We start from the raw sequence: 17,917 nt of genomic DNA on the forward strand, positions 1-17,917 counted from the left end.
AGTCAGCGTTTATAAATCTGAAGTATTTCTGTACATTATCACCATGCAAACACCCTAGGCATGTAAACAGTTATTTTTTTAAATGTTGAGAATTTCCCCTACTTATTAAAAAGCTACGTTCATTACAGTAGTGAGCATCATGAACACGATAAACATCAGACGGACACGACCTCAACACATATAACAAACTACAAACTGCTCATTCTGAAATCTGAATTTATTCAAAGAAATAACTGACTATATACAGTACGGATTTAAAGACATAAAGGTTTATTTCCCAGATAGTAAGTTAAGCTTTTCATTTATAGAGCAATATTACCAACATAATTGTATTATTCATTGTAATATATTCAAATCCATTTCTGATACTAATACGTTCATGTTTAATAATTCCTGAATAATTATGTTCATAAAGAAATAAGACATTTTTTTGTGTTTGATCACTTACCTGTGTCGTCAGTGCGCAGCAGACACACCCACCTGAAAGATTTTTAAAAAATGTATTGCTTATCCTGCCACAAAAGACCTTAAACACTGCAGATAACATCTGAAGTAAACATTAATTTACATACACATAACATAAAAACGAGTCCCGTTTGACTGATTTGCTTCAAATCGAGTTCTTTTAGGACAGCGGTTTGAATGTGACTCAATGGTGCTCTCTGCTGGTAGGGATTAGTAAAATGGCGGATCGAACACTTCCGGTGGCTTCACTGTCTGTTGGCAGTTTAGAACGCGATGAGTCATCCAGTTATAGATCAGTGGTACGAATCTGTAAATAAGATATTGATTTCACAGTGTTAACAGTTTCAGTGATTTTAATGGGAGTTTCTGAGAATGATTGAACTCTAGACTGTCAGTTAAAATTATCTTTAATAATGTAAATGTTATTTGCTCTCTTTCTGAACAATGAAAGATCAGTAGCAATTTTTATATCACATTAACTTTCAATGTTAAATTCACATTTAATATAAAGTCAGTCGTATTAAAAATATGTTATGGCATGACACCTATATCTGTTACTTAAGTAAACAGACAGGTTTTTATAATAAATGACATAAATTGGAGTAAAGGCTGATGAAATATATACATTTATACACACACACACATACATTACATACATTTTATCTATAGATCTAAATAAAAATAGGCTCATATATGACCCAAAGTAACTAGTAACTAACTACTTGAGTAGATTTTTAATTCGATACTCTTTTACTCTTACTCAAGTAACTATTCAGACTAGTACTTTTACTTTTACTTGAGTAAATATTTCTAGAAGTACTTTTACTTTTACTTGAGTACAGTTTTTGGGTACTCTACCCACCTCTGGTTTTCTGATACTTTAAAATTGTATTATGTTATCCTATATTAAAAACTCAGCTTAAGTTTTATTTTCAAACTACCGTAATTCCTCAAATAAAAGCCGGGGTCTTTATTTACCTGAACTGCAGAATGTAACAGGCTTTTATTTGAAGCAGGCTTTTATTAGAGGCAGATCTTTATTTCTAATTCCATCTGTTTGATAAGTAATTGTATTAAATAACCCATTTTAAATTAAAAGCGATAGCGTTCCAGTGGACAGAGATCATACAGTTTTTCTCAGTAACTTTGGTGCATTTCTCAAATCAGAAATTAAATTCTCAAGATACTTGTACAACCTCCAAATCATCTAGACATTTATACACATCATAAAACCAGTTTCTCATTCTTTTGAACAAGTTGGGATTGCTTTTGTACATTCATGCAATTGATTACGCACATTTATCTGCAGTTTCTTACATTATCAGTTGCTAATGTCATGTTGCTCAAAATTTATTACATAGTATTCTGTGCAATAGTCTTAGCCCTCAAAACATCTAGTCTTTAGTTCATCGTATTAAATGCAAAATGTTTAATCTAGTTTTCATAAACTGCTAAGCACACTTTTTTTTTTTTTACACATTATTATTAGACATTTTGTCAATTTGGCATGAATTGTGCAAGTGAATCTTTACTAATGAAGAGAATGTAGATCAACCACTGAAATAGCTCAAAGGTTCATCTCATGAATCTTCAGTTGGAAAGCTTATACTGTATAGACAGAGGACAACACAAGAGTTAAAAATTCTGAAAATTGACTTATTTTCATCTTTGTGCCCATATTTCTTTTTCCTACATACCGTAATGTGTAAATGTGTACTTTTGAAATGATTATATGGCATACATAAGCCTATGGCAATACAGTAACTGTCTTCCAAAATGTTGCCATGGTTTACATCAGAGCATCCCTCCAGAGTACACTGTTATATTGACAACATGACTAAACAATTTGTCTTAAAATCTTATCCATAAACTATGGCACAAGGACTTGTCATTCTGATGGCACTGACATGTTCATTGACACAGATATTTATTTTTGAGAGATGAACTAAGGATTTTGAGCAAGAGACTGGCTTTTGCAGGTAATCCATGGTGTTTTGCTATTTGTACAAGTTGTTTTGAGAAATGCAATTACTGTTTTGCAAATCTCAAGGATGATTCAAGAAATGTACCAAAGCAACTGAGAAAAACTGTAACATTAGCACAGAATCAGTTCAGAATCAATCACCAAAAGAATCAGTTCAATTCAGACGTGCTCTGTGTCAGTTTGGTCCACGCTGAATCATACATGTGCAGTATCATCAGCTCCTCGGTTCTCAAATCGGACGCGTCCGACAGAAACGGTTCTCGGTTCAGTGTACTAGTGATCCGAAAACCGATGCAACCGGTTCCTGACTCGAGAATGAGAAACTCTTCGGCAGTGGGTGTGTAAGTTCGTTATCTGGCTCTGCTGCAAAAATCTTCCCCCGGCCTTTATTTAAGACCGGCCTTTATTTGTCCGTGTGGACCATGCCCCCGGCCCGGTGTTCTGACGGAACACCCATACCCTACCCATCAGAATGGGATACCTTCGGTTAATGTGCATGCGCAGCAGTGAAATTGGTGGAATTGCGCATGCGTTAAATTTAAACATCATTTCAGCATACCTAAGATAACAAGCGGTAAACAGCATACCCCTGTATAAACTGTATTTTTATTAAACCAGGGCCTATCAAAAAAAGCATATCTCTGTATAAACTGTATTTTTAATACAGACAAAGTAGGCTAAATTGACAGACTCCACTATAAAACTCAACTTCCGGTATGCTATTCTGACAAAGTATGCTACATCGACAGAACGCCGGCGTTTATTTGACTACCGGTTTTTATTTGAGGAATTATAGTAAATGCTTGTGACATTATTGAAATCTCCGTGTAGCTTGAACTGATGAGACTTTGACAACTGCCACAGGAACTTGTGAGTGAATATCATTTTTTAAATTAAACATATACTTGACAAGCACGCAGATGCATTTTGCTTATTTCACTTTAAACTGCTTCAAAGTAAAAAACAAACAACAACAACAAAAATCTTTCTTACTGAGTTGAGTGTATTAGTTTATTTCACTGCTTTTTAAATGTGACTGTAACTGTTCAGTCAAAACATTAGCAGACAAATAGTGTCATATGTACAGCTAAACTGTATAATTGATCATTGTCTGTGTAAACTAATCTAGACAGAAACACTAATGTCTGTAATCATCATGCAGTAATTCAGTTTGTACTCTAATCTGATTTAATTTGAGATCTTTTCTGTTGCAGCTGTTCCTCACACTGTTCACACTCACTCTGAAGGTTGTTCATTCACTCACTACACACAACTGCTATTCTGAGTATTTGTAAAATCTAACACAAACCTTGAAATGTAATAGTTTCTTACATTGTACAGTGATGTGAAAAATGTATTTTCCCCATATTTATTTTTCTCTTTTTGAACATATTTTATATTAAATAGTTTTAGATCTTCAATTGAAATGCAACTAAGGCAACATATAATTATTTTATTTTTATCGATTTATTAGATTTCTGTCTGGACTCATAGGATTCATCTTTCTGTGCCGCTTCACCAGTAAGAACAATATACAGGTTTAGTTTTAATAAACTGGTAAACTCTATGATACAGAAACATATGATAATAAAGTCTGTGTCTCTGCAGGTTCTGCTGATGTTCTCACAGAGGTGTACTACACCTCCTGCCAGATACAACCCGAATTCCGGAAAAGTTGGGACGTTTTTTTAATTTTAATAAAATGAAAACTAAAGGAATTTCAAATCACATGAGCCAATATTTTATTCACAATAGAACATAGATAACGTAGCAAATGTTTAAACTGAGAAATTTTACACTTTTATCCACTTAATTAGCTCATTTAAAATTTAATGCCTGCTACAGGTCTCAAAAAAGTTGGCACGGGGGCAACAAATGGCTAAAAAAGCAAGCAGTTTTGAAAAGATTCAGCTGGGAGAACATCTAGTGATTAATTAAGTTAATTGATATCAGGTCTGTAACATGATTAGCTATAAAAGCTTTGTCTTAGAGAAGCAGAGTCTCTCAGAAGTAAAGATGGGCAGAGGCTCTCCAATCTGTGAAAGACTGCGTAAAAAAATTGTGGAAAACTTTAAAAACAATGTTCCTCAACGTCAAATTGCAAAGGCTTTGCAAATCTCATAATCTACAGTGCATAACATCATCAAAAGATTCAGAGAAACTGGAGAAATCTCTGTGCGTAAGGGACAAGGCCGGAGACCTTTATTGGATGCCCGTGGTCTTCGGGCTCTCAGACGACACTGCATCACTCATCGGCATGATTGTGTCAATGACATTACTAAGTGGGCCCAGGAATACTTTCAGAAACCACTGTCGGTAAACACAATCCGCCGTGCCATCAGCAGATGCCAACTAAAGCTCTATCATGCAAAAAGGAAGCCATATGTGAACATGGTCCAGAAGCGCCGTCGTGTCCTGTGGGCCAAGGCTCATTTAAAATGGACTATTTCAAAGTGGAATAGTGTTTTATGGTCAGACGAGTCCAAATTTGACATTCTTGTTGGAAATCACGGACGCCGTGTCCTCCGGGCTAAAGAGGAGGGAGACCTTCCAGCATGTTATCAGCGTTCAGTTCAAAAGCCAGCATCTCTGATGGTATGGGGGTGCATAAGTGCATACGGTATGGGCAGCTTGCATGTTTTGGAAGGCTCTGTGAATGCTGAAAGGTATATAAAGGTTTTAGAGCAACATATGCTTCCCTCCAAACAACGTCTATTTCAGGGAAGGCCTTGTTTATTTCAGCAGGACAATGCAAAACCACATACTGCAGCTATAACAACAGCATGGCTTCGTCGTAGAAGAGTCCGGATGCTAACCTGGCCTGCCTGCAGTCCAGATCTTTCACCTATAGAGAACATTTGGCGCATCATTAAACGAAAAATATGTCAAAGACGACCACAAACTCTTCAGCAGCTGGAAATCTATATAAGGCAAGAATGGGACCAGATTCCAACAGCAAAACTCCAGCAACTCATAGCCTCAATGCCCAGACGTCTTCAAACTGTTTTGAAAAGAAAAGGAGATGCTACACCATGGTAAACATGCCCCGTCCCAACTATTTTGAGACCTGTAGCAGAAATCAAAATTGAAATGAGCTCATTTTGTGCATAAAATTGTAAACTTTCTCAGTTTAAACATTTGCTATGTTATATATGTTCTATTGTGAATAAAATATTGGCTCATGTGATTTGAAAGTCTTTTAGTTTTCATTTTATTAAAATTTAAAAAACGTCCCAACTTTTCCGGAATTTGGGTTGTAGAAACATCATCTCTTTTAACCTCCTCTGTCTGCCCCTGAAAACATGGATGACCTGTTTCCTTTCTTTTCCTTTCACTAAAGTATTAAATCTTTAGTCTACATGTATACATTTCTTTAGCACCTCTGGAGTCTAAGGGCATTTTTGGGGCCTGGAGAAGTTTTGTCATGCCCTAACATTTGTGCTTTTTTCAGTTTCTTATAAATATCTAAATGGCTAAAGTCTAATCTCACTGTATTCAGCACAAACTGGGCTATAATAATATGTGAGCAGCATGTATGTACATGATTGTGTTTTTGAGAAAAATGTTATGCGTGGTTAGTGAAAAACGAAAAATGTTAAAACACTTGAATAAGGCAAAAAAACACCTAAAGAACAATGGTTCCCGGGACTTTTGAGAACTGGAGCTTGTAGCCTATAATTTGTCTTTCTAAATGATGTGAAAATCATCTTGTTTACTCACTCACAGAAAACAATATATTGATTTAAATTTTCTAGGACACTTTTTGTTGGTAAAAGTCATATGCGAGTAGGCGTCAACTATCATGAATATCTTTGTGATTTACACCTGAGAAGACAAAGACCCGCATAATGAGCTGCATAATGAGCTGCATAATGAGCCTTTCAGTCAGCTGTGTCACTGAGAGGGAGGAGTTACAAGAAAGAATGTGAGAACAAAATAAATGTGTATAATTTTATGTTTGTAGTTTATTTAGAATATATTTAACTATCCCACAACATAATTGAATATCCACTTGGGGGATCAGTTAAACAGTTTATTAGGAACAATCAAAGCTGACTTTCAAACTGAATTTTTTTTGCATAATTACTCCAGTCACACAATCCTTCAGAAATCCTTTTAAGAATCTTATTTTCTACAAAAAACATTTATTCTTATTATTATGTTTTTTATTATTAATGTTGAAAAGAGCTGAGAATATTCTTTTCAGGTTTTTTAGAAGGGGATAAATTGAAAGAACAGCATTGTTTGTTACAATTGTTACAGTTACATTTATTTGTTACATTTATATTATTTCCATCAAGCTTTTGAATGGTATAGTATTGTATATTGTTATTGAAACTTCATGATATTTCACTTGATTATACATTTAGTCAGGAATTATAGTTTGGAAAAAGTATAACTAGTAAAATGTTGACACATTATGTGAAAACTAGAACAAGTATATAAATAAATAAAAAGAGACTTACTCATGTTTATGATCTCTGCTGAATAAAGTGCTTAATTAATTTTTTATGAGGAAATCCATTTCTCAAATCCTCAACCACATCACATCTTTTTGGGGTGAATTATGTCTTATTCCTCTCATTGGGAAGCAAACAGTAAAATAAAAAGAACTTGAGAAACAGTCTCGCTGTGTTGTCTTCTGTTGTTTTGTGGGCATATTCAAGCCCGCGCTTCAGTTTGAAATATTAGAATCTGAATAGAGCGTTCAGCGCGGGGGCATGGTCACATTAGAAGATAATGAAGGGAGACGTGAAAAACGGACATCGCGTTGTTTTACTTTATCACAGAATATCTGTTTTCGGCAGCACTTGTTAAGTTTAAAGGTCCCATTTTTCGTGCTTTTTTGAAGCGTTGATTGTGTTAACAGTGTGCAATATAACATGTGTTCATGTTACACGTGTAAAAAACAAAGTATTTTTCACACAATTCACCTATCTGTATACCGCTGTTTTCACTTTCATAAAAACGGGCTGATGACTTCCTTGTTCTATAAAGTCCCTTTTTCAGAAACACGTAAAGAGTTCTGATTGTGCCAGCGGTTCCTGTGTTATGATTCGACACCAGCTTAGCACAGGCTGCCCTCCTGGAAACGTGATTGGGCTAGTTTTGGACTAGTTTTGAGAAGCAAGTGGGCAGGAGCATGTGCTGGAGATGTACTTATAATCACAGGAGCGTTTTTACTGACGAGATGCGCATGAAAATCACATTCGATTTTTTTGCACAGCCCTAACATCTAGTTAACAAAGCTAAACAGCGTTGCCCTTTGTGTAACAAGTTACAGAAACTGTTAAACGCACCAACTTAAATAATAAAATACACTTACCGGTTGTGGTCCATAAACAACGCCTTCTCCAGACAAAGAGGGAACTGCTCCATCTTTCAGGAATAATCTTTGTGCGAATCCGGCATTAAACTGATTGAGATTGAGGAAGCTGTCCTCAGCAAAATGTGCTGCACATAGTTTTACATGTGGATTATAATTTTCATGAACAGAGTTAAACATAAATTGTAACCATTAATCTCCAAGTACAGCGTCCCTGGGAAGGCCAAACAAAGGTGATTGGACTCCGAGATGGAAATAACAGTGTTTTGACGACATGGCGACAAACACAAACACAACACTTCCTCTTCTCCGTCGGAGCGCAACAAGACCACGCCCCCCTGTTTGTGTATTACTGTGGGCGGAGGTTAGTCAAAAAACTGTTTTAGTGATGTCATTACTGCAGGAACTAGAGGGATGTAGTCCAAACTGGTCGTTTTTTGTAGGCTAATTCTGTTAAATAAAATATCTCGCTTGGCATTGAACTTTGAGCTTTAGAATTTTACAGATATTATTTATACTCTAACAACAACATTACACACTAATTAAAGTTTAAAACATGGGATCACGAAGAACGGGACCTTTAAAATGAGACATGTCAGGCTTTCTATATATATATATATATCTCATGTCTCTTCGTTTAGTATTCACTGAGTTACAGTTAATTTTAATGATGTGTTTGTAAATGTATGGAATCAGATTTGTGCCAAATAAAACGAACACAACTTTTGCAAAAACGAACAAAAAATATACATTGATAAATGAGAAAAACACTCTGAAAATAAAAACAATAAACTAAATAGCAAAACAGTAACAGCGTCTTCAAATAAACTACATTCTTTGTTGATTTCACTTTCAGCTTCACGTTTGCTGAACGAAGTTTTGAATGCGATGCCAGTGTTTTCATTTTCGCTTTCCAAATTTTTTTTTGCACTTCGCAGATTTACGTTCGCCATTCTGACACAAACCTCTTGTGAGGGCGGGCTTAACAGCAGCTCGCTCTGATTGGCTCGTGAGATTTTGATCGGCGGCTCATTGAACCGGAAGTAGTGTTTTAGTGGCGCGGGCACATGTGGGGAGATGTTATGGTAGGATATTAAAGAAAATTAATGATAAAACACGGATATTTTCCACATCGGATGAAGTATAGGCTTATTCAAGATGAGTAATCGGAAGGCTCACAGAGCGTCGTCAACATTCTCCTCGGCAGGACATTCGAGGCAGCCTGAGGTAAGTTTGTTGTAGCTACTATAATAAATAGAAAAATCGAGATATAAGTGTTATTCCTGTGCAGAATGCAACAGTTGGTCTTTATTTAGATTGGTAAGTGTTTGTCACGGATAGGTTTGTTATTTACATGTCTGCAGTGCACTTATGTTTTGTATTTGTATTATGTTATGAAGTTTGATTCAGTCCGTTACCCTGATTGCTCTTTATAACCCAACATTTTGCCACCTTGGAATTGTAATTTTATGATCAGCTTAGAGATATTGAGCTTCAAAGATTATGTATACCATAAAATACAAATGTGAATAAATACATTTGGACAAAAATGTGAACGAGAACCTTATAATTCTAAGGTGATGATACCTTATATATTCAAGGATGTTGCATGTATTTTTTTAGCAAAGATCTTTTTACATGATTAAAATGGAAAACTTATTTGAAATTAAAATGTGCCACAATATTTGTTTTTACTGTACTTTTAAATAAATGTACCCTTGGTGAGCGTGACTTATTTCAAAAACATTGTGTTTCCAACCTTTGACAGGTACTTTAATGTACAGGAAATGGAGAGAGGAAAAGGGTAAAGAAATGGCTTTGTTAATACCGTACTGTTTCTACCGTTCTAAGGTTAACCTTATCTGTAAACTTCTGTAAAGCAGCAGTAAGTTATAAACTAATTGTACGTTTTCAAATGTTTTGAATGATTATTGTACTATATGATGTCATTAAATGTCTTAAATACATATTGTATATTTTACTGCCCTAGATGGCGATACTCGGGATGAGGAGGCACTCTCTGTCCCACGGGTGATGCAGTGGCTGACTCATCAAGCACATAGGCACCTGCTTCAGAGACAAGCCTTTAAAAAAACTGTTGAATTTGATCACACATGCACCCAAACCATTAAATTTCCCACTGCACATCTGTCAGATTTTAATGAATTAAAGAAATCATGAAAACAGCAGTGCAACATGGTGCTTGCTTTTAGTGTAGATTTCAAAATGAACTTGAATGTCTAGACCATGTTCTTCCCAAAAGTTTTAATTTCTTTTTTAAAATTCATAGATACTGTTCAACAACACTTGTTAATGATTTTACATGCTTTTTACATGCAATGGTTTATAAAGTCTTAAATACTTTTGTTACAATATTTTATAAAAAACATTATTGTTCAAAATAAATGAATGGCAATTTAAACTGATTTTCTAGTGAATTATTATACACCAGAAAATAAAAGACAGTAAAATGTCTTGGTCATGTGACTCCTTGGCAAAAGAAGATGTTTAAACACCAACAGATAGTGGCTTCTAATCTAAATCATTCATGTGCCGATAAATAACATGTGCAACATCTTGCATTGCATTTGTCCATAACATTAAGTTACGTTGACTCTTCACAGTGAGAAGACACAAGATATCAAGATAAATTGGCAGCATAGTTATGAAGTGTTGGCCTGAACAACCCCGCAGATACATCTGAACACAATGAGAGGGGAAGCCCAGCAGTCAGAGCTGCCTCCATTGTGATTCCAGGTGGGAGCAGAGGTGGGTAGAGTACCCAAAAACTGTACTCAAGTAAAAGTAAAAGTACTTCTATAAATATTTACTCAAGTAAAAGTAAAAGTACTAGTCTTGAATAGTTACTTGAGTAAGAGTAAAAGAGTATCGGATAAAAAATCTACTCAAGTAGTTAGTTACTAGTTACTTTGGGTCATATATACTGAGCCTATTTTTATTTAGATATATAGATAAAATGTATGTAATGTACAACCCGAATTCCGGAAAAGTTGGGACGTTTTTTAAATTTTAATAAAATGAAAACTAAAAGACTTTCAAATCACATGAGCCAAAATTTTATTCACAATAGAACATAGATAACATAGCAAATGTTTAAACTGAGAAATTTTACAATTTTATGCACAAAATGAGCTCATTTCAATTTTGATTTCTGCTACAGGTCTCAAAATAGTTGGGACGGGGCATGTTTACCATGGTGTAGCATCTCCTTTTCTTTTCAAAACAGTTTGAAGACGTCTGGGCATTGAGGCTATGAGTTGCTGGAGTTTTGCTGTTGGAATTTGGTCCCATTCTTGCCTTATATAGATTTCCAGCTGCTGAAGAGTTTGTGGTCGTCTTTGACGTATTTTTCGTTTAATGATGCGCCAAATGTTCTCTATAGGAGAAGGATCTGGACTGCAGGCAGGCCAGGTTAGCACCCGGACTCTTCTACGACGAAGCCATGCTGTTGTTATAGCTGCAGTATGTGGTTTTGCATTGTCCTGCTGAAATAAACAAGGCCTTCCCTGAAATAGACGTTGTTTGGAGGGAAGCATATGTTGCTCTAAAACCTTTATATACCTTTCAGCATTCACAGAGCCTTCCAAAACATGCAAGCTGCCCATACCGTATGCACTTATGCACCCCCATACCATCAGAGATGCTGGCTTTTGAACTGAACGCTGATAACATGCTGGAAGGTCTCCCTCCTCTTTAGCCCGGAGGACACGGCATCCGTGATTTCCAACAAGAATGTCAAATTTGGACTCGTCTGACCATAAAATACTATTCCACTTTGAAATAGTCCATTTTAAATGAGCCTTGGCTCACAGGACACGACGGCGCTTCTGGACCATGTTCACATATGGCTTCCTTTTTGCATGATAGAGCTTTAGTTGGCATCTGCTGATGGCACGGCGGATTGTGTTTACCGACAGTGGTTTCTGAAAGTATTCCTGGGCCCATTTAGTAATGTCATTGACACAATCATGCCGATGAGTGATGCAGTGTCGTCTGAGAGCCCGAAGACCACGGGCATCCAATAAAGGTCTCCGGCCTTGTCCCTTACGCACAGAGATTTCTCCAGTTTCTCTGAATCTTTTGATGATGTTATGCACTGTAGATGATGAGATTTGCAAAGCCTTTGCAATTTGACGTTGAGGAACATTGTTTTTAAAGTTTTCCACAATTTTTTTACGCAGTCTTTCACAGATTGGAGAGCCTCTGCCCATCTTTACTTCTGAGAGACTCTGCTTCTCTAAGACAAAGCTATTATAGCTAATCATGATATCAATTAACTTAATTAATCACTAGATGTTCTCCCAGCTGAATCTTTTCAAAACTGCTTGCTTTTTTAACCATTTGTTGCCCCCGTGCCAACTTTTTTGAGACCTGTAGCAGGCATTAAATTTTAAATGAGCTAATTAAGTGGATAAAAGTGTAAAATTTCTCAGTTTAAACATTTGCTATGTTATCTATGTTCTATTGTGAACAAAATATTGGCTCATGTGATTTGAAATACCTTTAGTTTTCATTTTATTAAAATTTAAAAAACGTCCCAACTTTTCCGGAATTCGGGTTGTATGTGTGCGTGTATAAATGTATATATTTCATCAGCCTTTACTCCAATTTATGTAATTTATTATAAAACCCTGTCTGTTTACTTAAGTAACAGATAAAGGTGTCATGCCATAACATATTTTTAATACGACTGACTTTATATTAAATGTGAATTTAACATTGAAAGTTAATGTGATATAAATATTGCTACTAATCTTTCATTGTTCAGAAAGAGAGCAAATAACATTTACATTATTAAAGATAATTTTCACTGACAGTCTAGATTTCAATCACTCTCAGAAACTCCCATTAAAATCACTGAAACTGTTAACACTGTGAAATCAATATCTTAATTAAAGATTCGTACACACATCTGCACTTTGTTGTTTCTGACGAGAGAATTCGCCAGAAAGAGGTATTCAGTCAGTGAGCGAGTGAAGGAAGCACCGGCATTTTAGCGATGACTCATCTGAACGCCTCTGATTGGCCAATGCTTTAATAAGCTCAAAAGAATCATGTGTGATTTGTTATAATGCGCAGTGCTGTATAAACGCATCTATCTCTGGCTAAGCGCCAGCAAGCAATCACAGATCTGAATTTAGCAGCTGATAATATGACTTGCTGAACGTACTTGCACCAGTGTGATTGTATTAAAATTAATAAAATCTTAATCGGCTATTTTTTGTCTTTTGGAAGCTGCATTCAACTTGACTCCCCTCTGTTATAAGCCACACACGTACAACAAACTAATGTCACAGTGGTATCGTGTACTGTAATCGAATGTAGCCCAAGTTATTACCTGTTAAACAGTAGACAGCACACGCGGTGTTCATCTAATAAGGATCTCCATCGCTAGCAAATAATAACCTTTGCGGATTTCAATTCAGTGCAGTTCCAGCCACGTTTTCAACGCTCTTTCTGTTCTTAAACGTTACAACTCCGAGTGAACCACTTCAGACGCTTAGCGCGTGCGGCAGGGAACTGAACGACTCATTCAAACTGATTCATGAACCAATTCACTCGTTTGCCAATTGGTTTGATCAAGCCTTTGAACAGAATTGACTCAAAAGAATGAATCATTCGCGAATGGGCATCGCTCATTGCCCAGAGAAAAGTAGACCGCGCGTTTGGAATAAACTGAAGCATTATAACATTTATTGCATTAAGATAAAGTAACGAGAGGAGCGTCGCCCACAGTAACGAAGTAAAAGTACAGATTTTCCCCCAAAAATTTACTCAAGTAAGAGTATAAAGTACCCATCTTTAAATATACTCCGAAAAGTATTCGTTACCCCAAAAAATTACTCAAGTAAATGTAACGAAGTAAATGTAACTCGTTACTACCCACCTCTGGGTGGGAGATTGTTTCAAATAAAGAATTCAGCTGGGAACCAACTTCTGCCTTCTTTATAACCCGTATGACTTTCACAAGTCAAATGTTAAATAGAGCACAATCTTTGGATGACATCAAGTGTCTGTAGATATAGAGCCCGGTCATTCAATGGTGATGTCAAAGGATTCATCATTCCTTGCAGGACAGTAAGTTTTTGGTCTGATAAAGGACAGTAGATCTCTGGCACCACCACACCATCATCCTCTGTGTCATTGTCAAAAGTTTCCTCTTGAAAAAGTTGCTCCACCGTCTGAAAAAGAAACAATTAGTTAGTTTTACAATACTCACTGCGTTGATCTCACAAAAGATAAGCCTGAACTATGTTTAGTTTGATAAATTGCTAAAGGATCTTACATAATCCCAAAGTAACTATATTCAAGTACATGAATAGGTCAAGAATGATGATCCTGAACTTTACTTCACATTGTTCCAATCTCATGTAACATGGGCCCTATTTACACATAGCATTGAAATGAGTCTGAGATCACTTTTACTTTAAGGGAAAGGGGACATTATACTATCCTTACTATGACAAGTAGTAGCTTCATGACGATAGTGCAAAAAGGGGAAAAGAAAGAATTATATATTAAAGTGTTTGTTTATTAATAGTTTAGAACCATGCCAGCTACCCAGTCTATAATCATGAATAAAAATAAAAGATGAAAAATTATATGCACATTTATTGGTATTTTATATACACAGAACAACATGAATTGGTTCAGTGCCTACCTGTAGAAGTGACATCTTTGGTCCTGATAAGTAATATAAAAAAAGAGGATTAGATATTTGTTTTTGTATGAAAAAACAAAGATAGAATTGTTTTCTTAACCAGATTAATGACACAGCGTTATCATTAACGTAAATACAAAATAAGACAATTTCCAATTAAAGAAAGATCATTAAGAAACGTTGTGTTTCACATATCCATTTTAAACCTAAAAATATGCCCAAGTAACGTTATAACAACTTACTTTGGCACCAGTGGTCTCTAACGTAACAATCTTAGCTCGCGATGCTTTTGAGAAACGCAGTTGAGTTCATATAAGTAACGAAAAATCTAAATAAAGACCAACTGTTGCATTCTGCACAGGAATAACACTTATATCTCGATTTTTCTATTTATTATAGTAGTTACAACAAACTTACCTCAGGCTGCCTCAAATGTCCTGCCGAGGAGAATGTTGACGACGCTCTGTGAGGCTTCCGATTACTCATCTCGAATAAGCCTATACTCCATCCGATGTGGAAAATATCCGTGTTTTATCATTCATTTTCTTTAATATCCTCTTATTACCATAACATCTCCCCACATGTGCCCGCGCCACTAAAACACTTATAGTGTTCGGCTCATTGAATACTTCCGGTTCAATGAGCCGCAGATCAAAATCTCACGAGCCAAATGCCAATCAGAGCGAGCTGTTGTTAAGCCGGCCCTCACAAGAGGTTTGTGTCAGAATGGCGAACGTAAATCTGCGAAGCGCAAACAAAAACTTGGAAAGCGAAAACGAAAACACTAGCATTGCATTCAAAACTTCGTTCAGCAAACGTGAAGCTGAAAGTGAAATCAATAAAGTTTATTTGAAGACGCTGTTACTTTTTTGCTATTTAGTTTATTGTTTTTATTTTCAGAGTGTTTCTTTCTCATTTATCAATGTATAATTTTTGTTCGTTTTCGCAAAAGTTGCGTTCGTTTTATTTGGCACAAATATGATTCCATATAAATGAAGATCAGCGCAGACAAAGGCTGCAGACAGCACACCTTGTTTGTTATCTTCATTTTATAAATGTACAAAGTTTTGTTGTTATTATGTCTGTATATAAAAAAAGTAGACCCTTTACAGATTCGATTGATGTATTGCTCTTATCTGTATGATCAAAACTGAAAGTGTAATTTAAGTTCTTTTCGGGGTTATCAGGAGAAAATGCCTCATAACGCGTATACGCGTTAATCGACTTCAGAGGGTTAAAATCACTGGTGCATCAGATTGGAGGGAAAGGACATTCTCTTCTTTGACCAGCATTCATCCCAGTCACCGCCTGGTCTTCATCAGTGCCCTAAAAAAAGAAACACATTTTGAAAAAGAAAACATTTAATTAAACTATCCATTTTCAGATAGAGGTGTCTTCACATCAGTAAGGATAGGTAAATAATCTATTTTAAAGTTTCAACACTTTGTGTGGTTGATTAATGTCTCGGTCTACCACAGTGCTCCAGAAGGCTATAATGGCAGCACTAGTGAGAGGGCAGGTGATATTGTTTGAATAAATATATTGCTTTCAGAAAGCTTCTTTACTGAAACATTAAAACAGACATGACATTCACATACCTCACAAATGTTCATGTACGTGAAGGGCTGCTCTTCTAAGGGTTAGTTCACCAAAAAATGAAAATGGTCATAATTTACTCTCCACATGTTGTTACAGACTCATATAAACTCTGCTCATTTTTGGAACACAAATAAATATATTTAATATTCTCTTAATTTTTGTCCTCCATTGTAAGTGTGAGAGACCAGTATTTTATTTTGAACATACATGTTTGCTATCATATACTTTAAGATTTATTCATACATAAATATCGGAATGAATTACTTCTACAATAACTCTTTATTTATGAGGCTTGAAAATACTGATTATCTAGACTATAAATGGATTAACAAAATTATGAGAAAATTAAAAATATACTCATTTGTGTTGTAAAGACAGACAAAAGTCTTATAGGTTTGGAATGACATAAGGGCAATTAAATTATTTTTTGTGTGAACTTTTCCTTTAAGAGGGAAGACCAAGAATGATGACTCTCCAAATCAGACAACTCCAAAGTTGGTTTGAGTTCTGCAATAAAAAACACAGACATCAATGGTTTTAATGAAATGAGCACGTAATCACACTGTTGTTGCATCAAAATGTGAAGTAAACAGGCAGGAGACAACAGAAACATTTATTTTCTAAAAATAACATAAAAACTCAAAAGAATGATGCTCTCCCATGTCTCTGGCTTTTAACATCTACAAAAACAAAAAACAAACATTATTTTACTCTAAGTAAAAAAAACAACAACAACAACTGATAACATGAAATTATGAAGTTTACTTCTCTTAAACTATCTTTCCCTGTCTTCTGAAGAAGCTGAGAAAACGGCCTCCTCACACAAGAAGACTTCTGTGTCCTTAACTCCAGTTAGTTTGAGTTCTGCAAAGAAAAAAGGGACATCAATGGTTTAAATAAAATATGAACATATAATCACACTGTTGTTGCATTAAAATGTGAAGTAAACAGGCAGGACACAAAAGAAACATTAACTTTCTGAAAAATCTACTTACATCAGTCTCAAAAGAAAGAAGTTATCTTGTCTCTGGATTTCAACATCTACAAAAACAAACATTTTAGTCTTAGTAAAAATAAAGATAACTTGGAATTCTGAAGTTTACTCTCCTTAAACCCGTCTGTCCCACTCTTCAGAAGAAGCTGAGAACACCTCCTCCTCCTCACACAGTCTGTGGCTCCTCACACAAACAGCTTCTGTGTCTTTAACTCTCAGTGCAGACACAGTGAAGACACGAGCTCAACAAGTCTGAAATATTAGTCTGAAATATTACATCCAAAACATACTTTTAACAATTACTCCTTCAATAGCCTCAAAATAATTAGCCTTTCGCCGAGCCCCGCCCCCCTTAGTTACTGTTGCTACTTCCGACAAACAAATGGTCAAACACGACCAGCGCGACAGATTGCCATGACGGGAAGAGGTATACCCGTGCATGTCAGTGACCTTTTTTGAGTAATACCTCCGCGATATCCTCCAGATCGAGGCAAAAGGGGTTACAGTATGCCGTGGAGGGAAAAAAAGCGAATTCTGAGAAACACCATGACCTGTACCTCAAATGCAACCAGCACAGCCTTGTGTACCAGTCATGCTCTTGCACTGAAAGTTCTCTTTTATATGTTATGGTCTATTATTGTCTATTGCGAGTAGCTATTTTTATTATTATCTTGGTGAGTAAAGGTTTTAAAAATGATAACTAAATACTAATTGAGTCTTAAATGCATAATGTAGACATATAGGCTAGCCTATATAGGCTAATGTTGGCATTATTCTTTTATTAAATTTCAGCTGCTATGGCGAAGCAAATAAGGCAGAGTCTTTATCTTAATTAATTTCGTTATTGCCAAAATACCCATCTTAATT

The 17,917-nt window shown here is 35.7% G+C and overlaps 1 protein-coding gene and 1 long non-coding RNA gene across 2 annotated transcripts in view; one reads left to right on the top strand and one right to left on the bottom strand.

The window, feature by feature from the left end:
• LOC132119633 (uncharacterized) overlaps nucleotides 1–17,917 on the top strand; it is a 151,197-nt gene that overhangs the window by 116,005 nt on the left and 17,275 nt on the right. The window lies entirely within an intron of this gene.
• On the bottom strand, nucleotides 16,393–17,170 carry LOC132119091 (uncharacterized). Its single transcript, XR_009426116.1, has 3 exons — nucleotides 17,052–17,170; nucleotides 16,688–16,920; nucleotides 16,393–16,563 (listed from the first exon to the last, which is right to left on the bottom strand). It is a non-coding gene; the product is annotated as an uncharacterized LOC132119091 (long non-coding RNA).

Source organism: Carassius carassius, chromosome 38 (assembly GCF_963082965.1).
Source record: "Carassius carassius chromosome 38, fCarCar2.1, whole genome shotgun sequence".
Classification (NCBI taxonomy): Eukaryota; Metazoa; Chordata; class Actinopteri; order Cypriniformes; family Cyprinidae; genus Carassius; species Carassius carassius.